The sequence below is a fragment of the Hippopotamus amphibius genome, chromosome 4 (assembly GCF_030028045.1).
Source record: "Hippopotamus amphibius kiboko isolate mHipAmp2 chromosome 4, mHipAmp2.hap2, whole genome shotgun sequence".
Taxonomy (NCBI): Eukaryota; Metazoa; Chordata; class Mammalia; order Artiodactyla; family Hippopotamidae; genus Hippopotamus; species Hippopotamus amphibius.
The window spans coordinates 22,425,172-22,441,595 of record NC_080189.1 but is presented as its reverse complement, the minus strand read 5'-3'; the positions used below and the strand labels follow the sequence as shown (position 1 = coordinate 22,441,595).

General features: G+C 39.3%; 1 long non-coding RNA gene across 1 annotated transcript in view; it reads right to left on the bottom strand.

Moving 5' to 3' along the window:
* Positions 1–16,424, bottom strand: part of LOC130852569 (uncharacterized) — a 55,926-nt gene that overhangs the window by 17,788 nt on the left and 21,714 nt on the right. The window lies entirely within an intron of this gene.

The window sequence follows — 16,424 nt, the reverse complement described above, 5'->3', positions numbered from 1 at the left end:
TTTGGAGAGCAATTTGGCAATATTTAATAACAGTAAAGAAGCTCTTATCTATGACCAAGCAATTCTACTTCTGAATATGTGCCCTAGAGAAACTGGCACTTGTCCATGAGAAGGCATATGTAAAAGTATTTGTTAGCACTATTTGTAACAGCAAAAAATTGGAAACAACTCAAATACGAATTAACAGAAGAATGGATAAACATATGGTGGTATAGTCTTATAATGAAATACTACATATATTTAAAAGAATCAAGGACAGCTACAAGTACCAAAGATAAATAAATGTTACCAAAAAAAAAACAAACCCAAAAACCCAATGTTAGCTTCTGCGCAGCCAAAGAAATAATCAATAGACTGCAAAAGCAACCCACAGAGTAAGAGAAAATATTTGCACATATATATATCTGATAAGGGGTTAATGTCCCAACTATATAAGTGTCTTCTACAACTCAACAGCAAAAAAATCAAGTAAGCTCCTATTTAAATAGACTTTTCCTTAAAGAAGACATACAAATGGCCAACAGGTATATGAAAAGATATTCAACACTACTAATCATGAAGGAAATGTAAATCAAAATCACAATGAGATATCACCTCCACATGTAGGATGGCCATTATTTTTTAAAAAACAGAAAAAGTGTTGACAAGTATGTGTACAAACTGAACCCTTGTGTGCGGTTGGTGGGAATGTAAAATGGTACAGTCACTATGAAAAACAGTAATGCTTGCTCCTTAAAAAAAAGAAGAAATAGAACTACCATATGATCCAGCTTTAATCAAAAGAATTGAAATTGGGATCTCATAGAGATATCTGCACTCCCATGTTCACTGCAACATTATTCACAATAGCCAAGAGGTAGAAACAATCTAAATGTCCATCAACAGGAGGATGGATACAGAAAATGGAGTGTAAACATACAATGGGATATTGTTCAGCCATAAAAAGAAGGAAGTCTTGTCATATGTGTCACGAGTGTACCTCGAGGACATCACGCTAAGTGAAATAAGCCAGATACAGAAGGACAATAGTACGTGATTCCACTTATATGATAAGGTAGCTAAAGCAGTGAAACTCATGGAAGTAGCAAGTAGAACAGTGGTTGCCAGGGACTGGAGGGGAGGGGGAGATGGGAGTTACTGTTCAGTGGGTATAGAGTTTCAGTCATGCAAGATGAAAAAGTTCTAGAGCTCTGCTGTACAACATTGCACTTATGAGTTAACAATAACGTACCGTACACTTAAAAATTTAAGAAGGAAGACCTCATGTCATGTGTTTTTTACCACAATAAAGAAAAAGATGTTTGAAATCATATAAAATATCATATATATGTATGAATATATATGTATACAGTTATATGCAAAGGCAGTAAGAGATATAAGATACGTGTGGAAATGTTAAACACTAAGTTCAAGATAGTGGTTTCTACTAAGGAGGAAGAGCGAAGAATGGGGTCAAAAATGCTAAACAGGAAGTTTCTATTTTGCCTGTGATATTTTATTACTTAAAAACACTAAAGCAAATATTATGAAACTGACATTTGATAATTTATTTTTACTTTCTATTTATTTTTCTGTATGTTTGAAATCTCTTATTACAGAAACAAATTTTTTAGAACCTAATAAGTACTAAGAGCACTTTCTTCCTTTTTAGGAAACGGGTATAGGTCATCTTCTCTGATAACAAAAAGTTCCACAGGAGAAGGATAGGCCCGAAATTACAGCAAAATTGAGTTTGTGTGTGTGGGTTCACCCTTCTCAGAAGAGAAGCCGTAGATTTCATCAAAGGGGTCTGTGACTTAAAATGTTAAGAACCATGAACATAACTGATGATATTTACCATTTTCCAGCAGGCAACAATAAAACAGAACCACTGGGTATTTATCTGAAGAAAATGAAAATAGCAACTTGGAAAGATACATGCACTCCTCTGCTTACTGCAGCATTATTTACAACAGCCAAGATATGGAAACAACCTAAGTGTCCTGTGACTAATAAATGGATAAAGAAAATAAAGAAATAATATATATATACAATGTACTATTATTCAGCCATAAAAAAGAATGAAATTTTATGACAACATGGATGGACCTCGAAGGCACTGTGCCAAGTGAAAAGTCAGAGAGAAGAAAACAAATACTGTATGACCTCACATATATATAGAATCTAAAAAAAAAAAGCATGCTCATAGCTACAGAGAACAGACTGGTGGCTGCCAGAGGTACGGGTAGGGGGTGGGCAAAATGGGTAAAGGGGGTCAAAAGGTACAAACTTCCACTTATAAAATAAATAAGCACTGGGGATATGTACAGCATGATACTCATAGTTAATAATATCGTACTGCATATTTGAAAGTTGCTAAGAGAGTAAATCTTAAAAGTTCTCATCACAAGAAAAAAAATCTGTATGGTGACAGATGTTAACTAGACTTATTGTTGTGATCACCTCCCAATATATACAAATATCAAATCATTATGTTGTATGCCTGAAATTAATATAATGTCAATTATACCTTAAAAAAAAAGAACCAAATCTGAATTCAGATCAGTCAACCTGTTTCTTAGCTCTGAGTTTCTGTTTATATGCTTTTTTGTTTTATATGTTTTTGCTATAGAGTTGCCTCAGACTCTCTCTGAAAAAAGGCAAGCTATCAATAAAAAAAGAAATACCATTTAACAAATCCCACCAAATCCATGTAAAAAACCAAAATAGAAGAATCACTTGGAATAAATGTAAACACTGACACAGCAGCCTTGGGATCTGGTGTCAACACAAATGGTTCCATTGCTAACGTTAACAGGAAAGGCTACACAGAAGGGATTCAAACACAGGGTAGGCTACGTCCGGGTTCTCACCTCCTTCTTGGCCAGAAAAAAACCAAATGCCTAGGAATATGACAGCAACAGGAGCAGGTCAGAATCTGAGGGTGGGAAGTATACTGCTAAGAAAAAATTCCCCCAGATGATTCTGCTACACTTTCCCTACATTCCACCACTAAAGCCCCCAATCCCTGCCCCAACTGAGATCACTGGGTTGAATTTATCCTTTTATATTGTTCAACGTTTAACAAATAGTTGACTGAGAACCTATTCTATCACTGTCATGAAGCAAAAAAATATTCTGGGAAAATTTACTGGGACCTGGGTTAAAGGACAAGCCCTAAAACTTAAAAAATGACTGAATAGATAGTAAAAGACTAATCTCTGAGGTATATGTTTACATTTCAGAAGGATGATGAAACCGAGGTCATGGAGACATTCCAGAGTTACAAACTCAAGAGTCTCTTGTCTTAGGTTACTGAGGTAAGTAATAATCTATCCCTACCTCAGAAACCCAATGTCTACTTCCAGGATAATATGAATAAATACAAATATTAAAAACTTATCCGTCACCAGGCTTCAGGCTAGTTCCTTAGGACACAACTGTGAGTGAGAGAAAGTTCCTGCTGTCCCAGAGCTTGTGGTCAATTGTGGCACCAACGATGACCTACCATAACACAGTATGGCAAGTCTGCGACAGGAGATGTACAGGGAGCTGAGAGACTGCTGAGTGTCCACTGAGACGGAAGGCAGAGGAGTCAGCTAGATGCCTTTGTCTGCAAATCAGAGAAAATCCCCAAATAGCCAAGCTTCATTATCTTCACACAACGAGAAATCCCAAAAAAGGATGACTCAATCGTGCCGGTCAAGGCACACGTCCCCCCTGTTTTTCTGTTCTTCCATCCTTGGTGTGGTGCCTGGTGCTGGGACTAGCTCCCTTTGTGCTAGACCCACAGAGAGTAGTATGTGCCTTGAAACTCCTTTTTCTCAGGGAGGAAAAGCTTTCTTGAAGCCTTTAGACCCCCCCCCTTCTGTCTAAGGGGCCAGAACTGGGTCACCTGCTCCTGCTCAAACCAATCAACTGGCAAGAATGGAACCTTCAAGCCGGCTGGAGGCTGGGGCCTAGCCCACCTTCCCCAAAGCACATGGACATGCAGACAAGAGTGTTCTGTTAGAAAAGAAGAGAGTGGTAAAAAGTCTCAGGGAAAGCAGCCAGTAGGATATGCTACAGTCGTTAACGTAATATTTCCCTCTTTAGAATATTATATTTAGCACTAACAGAAAATGCAAAGAAATAAAAGACCACCTTATTCTTTTTTTTTTTAACATTTTGCATAGTTTTAATATATACTGAAATTTCCAAGAATTCAAAAAGCATGAAAACAAAATAGTTTTGTTCAGAGACTTACAACAATTCTTCATGTCATAGAAAGCAACTCTCTCCCTGGTGTCATTCTGAATTTCCAGCTGTCACATTCAGAATAATTCTATCTCTAATCGTAAGCATCTGACTACTTTGCTTATGCATTGTAACACGTCATTTAAAATTATTTACTTAAAATTATTTCTCTTTAGGTTACAGTTAAGGCACTATATAGGTTATTTTTGGGGACAGTTCTTTTATCAGATAAATCTATTGCAAATATTTTCTCCTAGTTCAAGGCTTATCTTTTAATTTCTATTAACAGCTTTTTGAAGAACAGACGATTTTACCCGTGATCAAAATACAAATCAGGCTTAATATTCAGTGTTTTTGGTATTCTGTAAAAAGTATGCCTACCCAAAAAGTTCACAAGGATGTTCTCCTGTTTCCTTTTAGAATTTTTATGGTTTTGCCCTTCTGTTTAGGTCTATGGTATATTTCAATTAAATCTTATGTCTGGCATGGGGGGAGGAGGATTTTTGTTTGTTTTTGTTTGTTTGTTTTGGTATAGGATGTCTACTTATTCCAGAAGCATTTATTAAAATACAAAGCTTCTGCCACTGAATTACTTTGAAGTTTGTTAAAAATCAATAGCTTACATTATATATACCTCTGCTTCTGGATGCTTTATTCTGATATGTTGCTCTTTTTTCTCCTTACATAAATACCGTGTTGTTTACTGTGCCTTTACATTGTCTTGACATTAGGTGGTATAATTCATCTAACTTTATTTTTCCTCTTCAAAAACTGTTTTAGCTCTTCTAGGATCAATAGATTTCTACATAAACATACGCATTTAAGCAAGATCTTGTCAATTTCTAGAAAAAGCATGTTAGGATGGCCTTGAATGTATAAATCAAGCTGGGAAGAAATGGGCATCTTAACAATATTGAGTCTTCCAAAGCATGAACATCTGTCTAGGTCTTTTGAATTTGAAAAAAAGATTGCTAGTCAGAGGACACACATGACCAAAACTATTTCTGATGAAAACTCTAGTTTTCAATAAATACAATGGACAGGAGGAAAATGATACCCAAAGCGTGATCAACTAGGAAGCTACTGAAATCCTCCAAGCCTAAGGTAGTCAGGGCCCAGATCCAGAGGGTCAAGAACTGAAAACCAGAAGTACAATTTTAAAAAGTACATTTGGAAGAATACACACTTTGCTTATTTTATTTATAAACAACGCCACAAGCATATAAAGAAGTAGTGTTGCATATTTTCGACCCATGTATTACTGCATTATGAAAACTAGGATGACTATCTAGTTTATCTGATCCTAAATTTTAAGTTTTTACCCCACGTCAACTGGCCTTTTCACCCTAGGTTTCTTTTTCAACTCCAACAGGAAAGATACATGAAGCTGAGTCCTTCAGAATCACGGTCTCTGTGGCCTCCTAGTGCTGGCTGTCAAGAATGACAGCTTCTGTAGCAAATTCTCTATGAAAACAGGACTCATTCTGTCCTCTAGTTTTTCCTCCACGTGTACATAGAGTAATCATGACATCCCGCCCCTAAATAACATCTCACAAGCATACCAGGTCTCTGACGGAGGTAAACAAAACATCTACAATGCTCAGAGTCACTGGGTCATCATGCTTATGTCTCCAACTTTATTTCTTATAATAATCTCTGAGAACATACTGCCAAGGGTTTTTTTCTGTTTTATTTTTGTTTCAAACAAAATTTTAATTAATGTCTGCTCACATCGTCTATGCCATTTATTCTTTATTTCACCCTGGTAACTTTATCCACTCTGCTTCTATGACTATTCACTATAAAAGATAACCAGGGCTTCCACATGAAAAGACTCAAGTAAATTTCCCTAATCAAGGAATCACTGATCTTCTGGCTGGACTGAGGGTATTGCTAGCTGATTATGTATATCTGGCGCAGCTTTTGCTGACAAGCAGTCTTGGTCACACACGAGAGGGGGCCCGCTTCCAGCCAGACTCTGAGTCCCATGGCCACTCTGGAGCAGAGACACTCCAGCTATCCAAGGGAAAAACCACCAAGGTCAGAGAGGAGAGCTGTGTGCTAGCTGCTAGTGATCAGCACAAAACATCCAGGTGTCTGTTTCATGCAACCATAAAGTTTTAGAGATACAAGTAGCGTTGTCTTCATGTCGTCTGGACCTTTCATACCATAAATGACAAAATATGTTAGCAGAAGAGTTAAACAACTGGGTCAAGGCCACGTATCCTACTATATTTAGACATCTGGGGAAGAGTTTAGGGAGGAATAAGTGACAAATACATAAAATCCGAGCAAACAACATCTTCTCTCCAAAGAAAGACAATTACTAACACCGGGGAAAACAAAAAGCTGTGTTGGAAAGAAAAAGTAACCATGGGTTATATGCCTCAGCTGTGAATAATGTTTTCATGGTCATAATAATGTAAACACTAATTATTATTCAAAGTTTAATCACTGTTATAATGAGAAGGTAGCAGGGTTCTGCACATAGAGTGAGGGTGCGTAAGAAAGATAAATCCTCTTCCTCTATCATGAGAAGTCAAAGGTAATGCTTAAGACTGAAAAATTAAAAACTAGAAAAAGAGCAACATGCTATTTGGAGATTCGGAGGTAAAACAAAACAATCAGGTCTCAGAATTGAACTTCAGAGAGCAGGGACTGGGGTGGGGTAAGAGTTGGGAGACTGCTGAGTTTTATAACAAGCCTCGTACAACTCCTGGACCCTTTGAATTCTGTGTATGTATAACCGAGATTAAAATTAAATTTAAAAGTGACCAAGTAGAGACTAGAACCTAGGATTTCTCACTGTGTAATACTGTTTTAAAATTACATATTTTTTTCACTCGAAGAAAACAGAGAAAACACTGATATTTTAACAGTTTAATTTTCTGTTGTCTTGTTATGACTATTGTGTCTTTATTTCATGGAAGCAAAAAAATAAATCAATAAATCAAATATTCACCAGCTGAAATGGAGACACATGAACCTGTACTAGGTGCTGGGAAGACAAATACTAACAAGACCCCTGCAAAGAATCACGCTGTTTTAGAGAAACAAACACACAAATGACCCAAAAGCAATGAGATAAGCACCCTGACACTTAATTGTTAGGTCAGCCTTGGTTTCCTCATTTGCAAAATGCCTCATCGGGTTTTCGTGAATATTTAATGATTCAGTACATATAAAGTTCTTGGAACACTGCCTGGCAGATCATAAGAAAAATAGGGTCCAAAAGACAAACCTTTGCTTGCTTGATTTTAAAGCCCATATTCATTCCGCTACATTATGTTTCTAAAATAATCCTATTCTTTTCAAAAACAAAAAAATGTTCCTCCTCCAAATGGTATCCAGTAAATGGACAAATTGTGACTCATTACATATGCAGATGTAGATGTAGAATAAAATCTGAGGATATAAAAAAATCTTTCCTAGCTCTTTTTCTCTAGTTATTTTTAATTATTTACAAATATTTGATTTATTTAGGAATAGTCCCCTAATATGTCTTAGGGGTTAGGCATGCTTAAGAGTGAAGTTCTTGATTTATCAAGTAGTAAAATGTAGTAGTGATCTTCAACCAGAAAGTAAATTATTTATCACTAGATGGCACTGTACTGGGTAATTAAAAAAAAAAAAAAAATTTTTTTTAGCTCAAAGTTCAATTCACTTATCAAATTAAAAGAATACTTTCTTTCAACAGAAGATTATATTACTCCTGTTTTAAGTTATCTCATGCTTTAAAAATAAAAATGTGGTTTAATGGAAAAGAAAACAATGATGTTATCAAGTTAAAACTATCTTTAAACTATTCTGGTATCTTAACTCTTCTGATCTCTTCTAAGCAGAAATAATTCTAAATGTCTCTCTTGTTTACAATACAACAAACAAGTACAGGAACTTGCGCTGGTTTGTACTGTATCAACCCGACTTAGGTGGAACTACATTTCCCAGAATCCCCGGGCACAAATGGCTCCAGGCAGAGCTGGCCAAAAGAGGAATTCACTTCAGACGGAGGAGGAGGAACTGTGGCAGCTGTCGGTTCTCTCTTCTTGGTTAGATGTGGTGACAGACACCAACGCTGCCAAGTTCCAGCTCGTCCTCACACCCCTCTGGTCCATGTCCAGCTCTTTTTCCCCAAACATTGAACCGACTGACCAACAAAGACCCCAGGCCCACACCAGATGCTTGGCAGGAGACACAGAGGTGGCGTTCTGGAAATATTTAACTATTGACCAATAATGTTTAGTAAGTAACCAATAATGCAGTAACTAACTTAAGCTCCTCCTCACATAGTAGCTTCAATGTATTGTTCATGTTCTATTAATATACAGATTTATATAACCTTTTGCATGTATCAAATATTACATAAGTTTTTTAAAGAATAAAGCACATGACAGGGCAATCAGTGATATTAGACAGAGATATTTAAATAAGTTGAGACTACAATGTCTAAACAAAACAGCTAAGAAATCAACCTCTTCTTTATTATTTACCAAATTACTTAGCAGTTTCATTCATTGTGCATGAAAACTCTCCAACCTCTAAAGCCATCTATCTTTATTTATTTATTTTTTTAACTAATTTATTTATTTTATTGGCTGTGTTGGGTCTTCATTGCTGCGCAGGGGCTTTCTCTAGTTGCGGTGAGCGGGGGCTACTCTTCATTGTGGTGCACGGGCTTCTATTGCAGTGGCCTCTCTTGTTGTAGAGCACGGGCTCTAGGCACGTGGGCTTCAGTAGTTGTGGCACACGGGCTCAATAGTTGTGGCTCATGGGTTCCAGACTGTAGGCTCAATAGTTGTGGCACACGGGCTTAGTTGCTCCGCGGCATGTGGGATCTTCCTGGGGCAGGGATCGAGCCCATATCCCCTGCATTGGTAGGCAGATTCTTACCCACTAGGCCACCTAGGAAGTCCCATCTATCTTTAATAGTCAGCCAAACTCCTGAGTTTAGAGCTAACCACCAAGATGGCTTCTTAGTCTGTTTTATTTTCAGAACTGAAAAAGTAGATCTAGTGCTAGAACCCATGACAGGTGCACACAACAAGCTCAATAACTGTGAGTTAAGTTAACTTCATATTGGTGTCAGTCTGATTCAACTCCCTTAACATCTGAGTTACCACAAGGTAATAAAACATAAAGGAAAATAGGAAATATAATTGCAAGCCCACTTTTGTGGATTAAAAAAAATAAGATTCTGTGTTCTGTCCTGTTATTTCTTGTGTTTATCTCTGGCAGTGTCATTCAGTCATACAGTCTGGGTGATTGCTTCCATACAGATAACTCCCCAAGTCCTATCTCTAACACTTAACTTCCAGCAAAGTCATAATGCCCTAGACCCATAAGGCAGCATTCTCTTCAACTGTGTGTGTTGCCAATGTTTACAGAGGACTTTCAAAGTTCCTAAGTTTACAAACCATTATCTCCAGCACTCTTACAAAATAGGTACTATTACATAGATCCTGGTGCTGACATGTACTAGGTATATAACCTTGGAAGGCTCACAGAGACTGAGCAGCTTTTTCCAAGGTTATATATCTAGTTCACGTCAAAACCAGGATGTGACCCCAGGTTGGGTCTGACTGCAGAATCCAAGTTCCCATCACTCTGTCCATCTTCCTCTCCCATTAGATCAACTTGAGAATGTCTGCCTCTGATTTCACTGTAGTATCCACTCAAAGCAGGCAATGCACTTGTATTTAGTATGTGTCAATAGTTATCTGTTGACTAAACATATCCTGAATGAGAAAGTTAGCTAAGGTGATACCTGATATCAAAGAATAATTCCTGCTCTAATTTAAAGTAGAGAATGCTCTACTAAGTTTCATAAAACATAACAACAGTGCAGACAGTAAAGACAAAAATCAGAGAATAATTATAGTCATGTAACCTCTATACCTCAAACCTATCCCAGTCTTTAGGATTCCACCTACACTAAGGACAATCACCTTATATTATCATACCTCCAGGTTCTACATTATATTGATGCTACTGGGGTTCCTTACCAAGTGAATGGATAAACTCCAGGTCTCTACCCTTTCTGGACCTATTGCAGTTTAAGTACGCCAAATCCAGCCATGTTCTGAGAGATGACAATTAGAGAATAATTTTTAAGGATCAAATGTTGTGTAAAAAAGGGTACTTTTTTGCCCCCGAGGTTTCACACTAGGGTTTTGTCAGCCTACCTGAATTAATGCATCAGAGTTTTGTCCTGTGAAGGCATCGTATCCTGATCTCTCTTGTCTGCTAACAATAATCCCCTACCTGTTAGTCCATAGTGAATAAAAGACTGAGAGTTCTTCAAATACACCAAAAATATTTACTACATGTGTATCTTGGGGAATACAAATGCTATCCATTTGGATTAAGTTTTAAGCACAATAACCTCACAGTATGCAATTTCACAGCAGGTTTAGAACATTTGAAAGACTCTCCTAGGCCTGCCACGATTTCCTTTCCCTTTGGTCAGCAATTCCTTGGAGTCAGTACTCTCTGTTAGGTCAATCTACCTGCACTCCCAGCCTCAGGCTGAGCTTTCCTCTCAATTCCCAAGGTAAAGAGAGCAAGTCCTTTTCCCTCTGGGCCCCAGATCTAGTCCCCTCGGGTCAAAAGCTTTCTCCTCAGCCACTGGACCCACCACCTAACCACTCCGGTGTCCCCCCTTGCAAACAATTCCTTCTGCTTGAGCATATTCTCAGCCCCACTCCTGTTCTCTTTAGCCTGGGTCCTTGCTAGAAGTCTGTTTTTCTCTACAACTATCTCTGCCCACTCACCTGACTCAGCAAGGGTCACACAAATTGCATACTATAAAAATATCTTTGCCATATCTTGAACATTGTTCTTTCTTTTACATCTGAACAAAACAATAAAGCATAAACACTTGATTACAGTTTAAGTCCCTGACTTTAGGTAGGGAAGTGCCCACTTTATACATGACTTCTACAATGAGAAATTTTTTGCTACAGATATTAATTAGTTCCTTTAAAAGTATGCAGTCAGAACAAGAGAAGAGCCTTGAAATAAAGAAGAGATGCCGTACTTGCTAATCACCTGGATACTAAAACACTTAAATGTACCACTGATGGGGGTTATAAAATTTCTAATTCTTAAAGAAGAGATAAAAAAAAAAATGGAGAGAAAACAATTATCTCTCCTTGATGATGTGGTATCATTTGCCTGAAGGAAGAATTTAGGGTGTTTTATAGTCCCTCTGACTTCTTTGTTTTCATCATTACTTTAGAAGGTAATATGATCCACTCTAATGGTCCCAGAGAACCACTTATCCTTTTCTAAGCATCCACTGTAAGACTGAACCTCGCTTTGGTATTCCTCTTTCTTCGAACTCACTCCAAAAATGGGCTTCAGAGAATGACTTTCTAAAGTCAACACAAACTTCAGACTTAGGGTCTCTCTAACAACTGGGCACAGGATGCAGATGAAACTCAAAAACTCAGTGGTGCTCTCAAAGCTTTCAAAGCAAAACACTGAACAAAGATGCAGAAATAAGCACAGCCTTCCAATGACACCGAAGCCCACTGGCTTACTTCCCTGAAGGTCCTGAATTCTAGAAATAACCGTTCTGTAAATGACTTTTTACTTTGTCAGGATCATCCACTCAAACAACCTTGGTATGTCACTCATTGCTTAGAGCTTTTTAGAAAAATGTCTTTCACTGGCACAGGACAGAAGATTCAAGAATTCAGAGAAACATTCATAGGTTAAAAAAATATATCTTCAGCAAGGCAAGTATCAGATTGTGGCTTTCAGCTTCAAATACTGTAGTCAAATTTCTTGAATAATATTTTGTTTTGTGAGATCCTTAAAAATGAATGGTTATATATTTTTCATTTTTTAAATACAAATTTTCTCATTTCCTATTTGTGATTAGGACTGAAACTATAAATTCAGTCAAAAAAAAGTATTTTCCTTCAAAAAATCTATGCTACAAATCCAACAACTTAGTTCTGTAAACTACCTCAGATAAATTCTAAGTTGGATGAATACACCAGATAACATTCAATAAATGTTAATTCAATTCAATTATACCAGTAATTCTCCACTTTTGGCAAATGTTTGATTCTGTTCTTTAAAGCTTAAATGAAAAACAGGAATAGTTCAATGTCATGAGGAGTCAAGGACACGTGCTGAACAGGAAAACTTTAAAAAGCACATCTTTATTAAGTTCAAAGCGAAGAGAGTTGACTCTTTTAGACTAATATAATTGGAGATAGGACTATAGAGAGACTGAAGGGTTGTAAAAAAAACACATGGAGTCTAGTACCAGGAGGACCAGGATCTGAATCCTGGCTCAGTTATCTGCCAGCTGTGTGTCCTTGCCCCAGATCCTTAAGCTCTCTGAAATTCAGTTTCTTCAGCTATAGAATAACAGTAGTATCCACCTCACAGAGCTGTTGTGAAGACTGAGTCAGACAAAGCATCTGCAACCAACACAGCACCTGACACAGGGTAAATGGGATGAACATAATAAACACAAATTCCTTTCTTCTGCCTGCCTCCCCGCTGTGAAACCAACACGGCAGGTCTTGAGAACGCAGAATGGCCATGGAATAGCTGTGTGCTTGAAAAACCTGTGCTTAGGACATATTTTAAGAACACTGACAGTGATGCTGATACATGCTAGGACGTGGATGAAGCTTGAGAATATTATGCTAAGTGAAATAAGTCAGTCACGAGAGTACAAATACTGTATGATTCCTCTGATACCAGGTCCCTGGAGCAGTCAGATTCACAGAGTAAATATAATGGTGGTGGCCAGGGGCTGGGGGCAGGGGGAAATGGGGAATTGGTGTTTAATGGGTTTCAGTGCAGAAGATAAAAAGGTTCTGGTGATGGAGGTTGGTGATGGTTGCAAAACAATGTAAACGTTTTTAATGCCACAAAACTGTACACTTAAAAATGGTTAAAAGGATAAATTTTATATATATTTTACCACACAGAATACTGAAAAGTACTTGTTATTTAAAAGAAACTTATAAGTTCTTTTGAAAAAAGAATTATTTATATTTAAATAAATAGTCAGACTTCCTAGGTGGTGCAGTGGTTAAGAATCTGCCTGCCAATGCAGGGGACACAGGTTCGATCTCTGCTCCAGGAAGATCCCATGTGTCGCGGAGCAACTAAGTGTCTGTGTGCCACAACTACTGAAGTCCACGCACCTAGAGCTCATTCTCCACAACAAGAGAAGCCACTGCAATGAGAAGCCTGTGCACCACAATGAAGAGCAGGCCCCACTCGTCACAACTAGAGAAAGCCCGCGCACAGCAACAAAGACCCAACACAGCCAATAAATAAATAATAAATTTTAAAATAAGAAGAAGAAGAAATAAATAGTCATGTTGTAGTTTGCTTGTTCCAGCTCCCAGGCTAAGGAGAGGACTATAGGAGAAAACTCAAGTACCTTTCCCATTTGGTAGAAGAACTTGCTTCCCACTTCCGCCAGGCCCCTGTTGCTGGGCAATACTCCACAGCTGATCCCTAGGCAGCTTTCTCTCCATTCCTACGATGGCTGTTCCAAGTATGTCAGACATTCAGACCGTCGAAGTATACTTAGACTACCTTATGCCAAAATAAAGACCTTCCCTCTACCCTTTTTCCATAATCTACCTCCTATTTCAAATCATTTTTTAAGGTAGCCTGTATATACTCACCGTCCGTACCCATTAACGGCCACTGTACTCAGCCACTGGAATGAAGTTTCTAATGCCAGTATTACAATTTTCCTCACTGAGAGTCTCTGACTTGATCAAATCCAATGGCCTCATTCTACTTCTCATCCAAACTTCACCTCTCAGTGGCATCTGATACTACTTCCCCTTTTGAATCTGTTCTTAGATGGGCTTTACTGCCCTTTAAATGCTGGAGTGTCCAGGGGTCCTCTGTTTGGCCCGCCCTCATTCTGCTCAGCTAGCTCCCCTTGTGTAATCACCCATTCACACACGTGACTCCACCCTCTACATCTTTCCCTCCTGGACTCTGGAGTCATGTTGCCAACAGTCTGCTAGTTGTTGCCATGGATGCCCCCTTCTCAGATGTCCAAAATCAAATCCAAGCTCCCTTTCTACTCTCCCATCCAATAGCTACAGGATGAAAACATCTACACCCAGTTGGCTAGTCTTCCATTTCTCTCACAGCTACTATATGGAGCTCCCGTCAGTAAGTCTCACATATTCTACCTCCCAAAGCATACTCCACACTGTCTCCTATTCCACATCTCCACTGTCAGTGCCCTAATCCAGGCCCTTCACCTCGCTCATCTGGACAGCTGTACTGGTCTCCTAACCAGTCTATTCTCTTTAGTTTTTTCCCTTGCAGTCCAATTTTCACACTGCTGCCAGAGTATTTTTCTAAAATGTATATCTGTGCCATTCCTCTGATTTTAAAACCTCCAATGGTGGGCTCCCCTGGTGGCGCAGTGCTTAAGAATCCACCTGCCAATGCAGGGGACACAGGTTCGATCCCTGGCCTGGGAAGATCCCAAACGCCACAGAGCAACTAAGCCCATACGCCACAACTACTGAGCCTGTGCTCTAGAGCCCACGAGCCACAACTACTGTGCCCACATGCCACAACTACTGAAACTCACGTGCCTAGAGTCCGTGCTTGGCAATGAGAGAAGCCTCCACGAGGAGAAGCCCGAGCACCACAACAAAGAGTAGCCCCCGCTCACCACACCTAAAGAAAGCCCGTGCGCAGCAACGAACACCCAATGCAGCCAATAAACAAATAAAATAATAAGTGAAAAAAACAAACAAACCTCCAATGGTTCCCCCACAGTCAACAGGGCAAAGACCAGCTACTAGGATTATAAACATGGCTCCTTCTAATCTCGCTTCCCACCACGTGCCACTCCCCCACTCCCATGAGCCTCAAGCTCCTTCTGAATGTCTCAAAAAATGGTCCCCAGACTCCTACAGCTGGTACACATTCCTCCTTTTCCTCCACATGGTGAGCAGCCACATACCCACCTCCCAGCCTCCCCAGGCTGGAATGATCGCAGGCTTGCAGGCTGTCTGTGTGCGAGGCTGCCGCTATAACGCCTACCCAACAGCATCTCGTTTACTTGGCTCCTGCTCCCAAGCTTTCGCTGAAACCTACTCTGTGGAACAGCTCAAGATCAGAAACTCCACCCTACTCATTTTCCAGTCCACCCCAGATTCTCTACAGTGCACATGCTCTGTCTCCCTAGTCACTGCATCTCCTGACCATCAAAGCACAGTGACTCCACTGCCACACGGACTGACGGACCGTGGTGAGTGTGTCCACTGCAAGGCCTGGGAAATCATTCACTTGTTCATTTCACTAATACTTATTGGATGTAGGGATACACAGATGAGTAAGACTTGACCCCTTCCACTAAGGAGTTCACGGTCTAGTAGGGAAAACAAACACATACACAGACATTTATATAACATGTTGGAGCATCCCAGTGACAGAGTGATTCCCAGAACATTCTGGAGTCGAGGGGGCCTGGAGGAGGACAATGAACCCAGCAAGTGGGGGCCACTAGGTATGGGAGAGGCCACTGGAGGAAGCTTCTGGGACTGATGGTGCCCAAAGTGAGTCTCGGAGAACATTAGGGAAAGAGGAGGGGATATGACAGGTGGGAGACAGGAAAAGGAAAATACATCAATTAACCACACTAACTTTTTGTCTGCTGCCCAAGTACAAGTCGTAAAACTCATGAGACAATCCTCGCAAATATATCCTGACATTTAATTGTGAAAACAAACAACAAAACCGTCAATCTCCTAGGACATATATGTAAGAACCATCATGGCAGTATTGACATGTTTAGAGCCCATGTTTTCACGCCTCCTTCAACAGTCACTTCTTATCTGTGCTCTCCACGCCAAAGTTTCTCAGACTTCCCTCACTCCTGCTGGCCTTCTCCCTCCTCCCCTGACCCTTTCAGCTCTTCCTGTGCTCACCTTCCATGCACAGTGCAGAACTAGGCTACATCATTTACTGCTGCCCTATTTATTCAAATATGACATTGCCATGTCACTCACATCCTTTTGTGCTAAAAAGAATTTATCGGCAATACTTTTCTTCATAGCATAAAGTCTACCCTTTAATTTAGGATCACAGTTACTATTGATATACTTGTTTCATTTCTTTAAGTCCTTAGAAGACCCAAAGTTGTTCTTAAAGGAAAAACAGCCCTATCAGAAAAAAAAACGAAATAATAATCA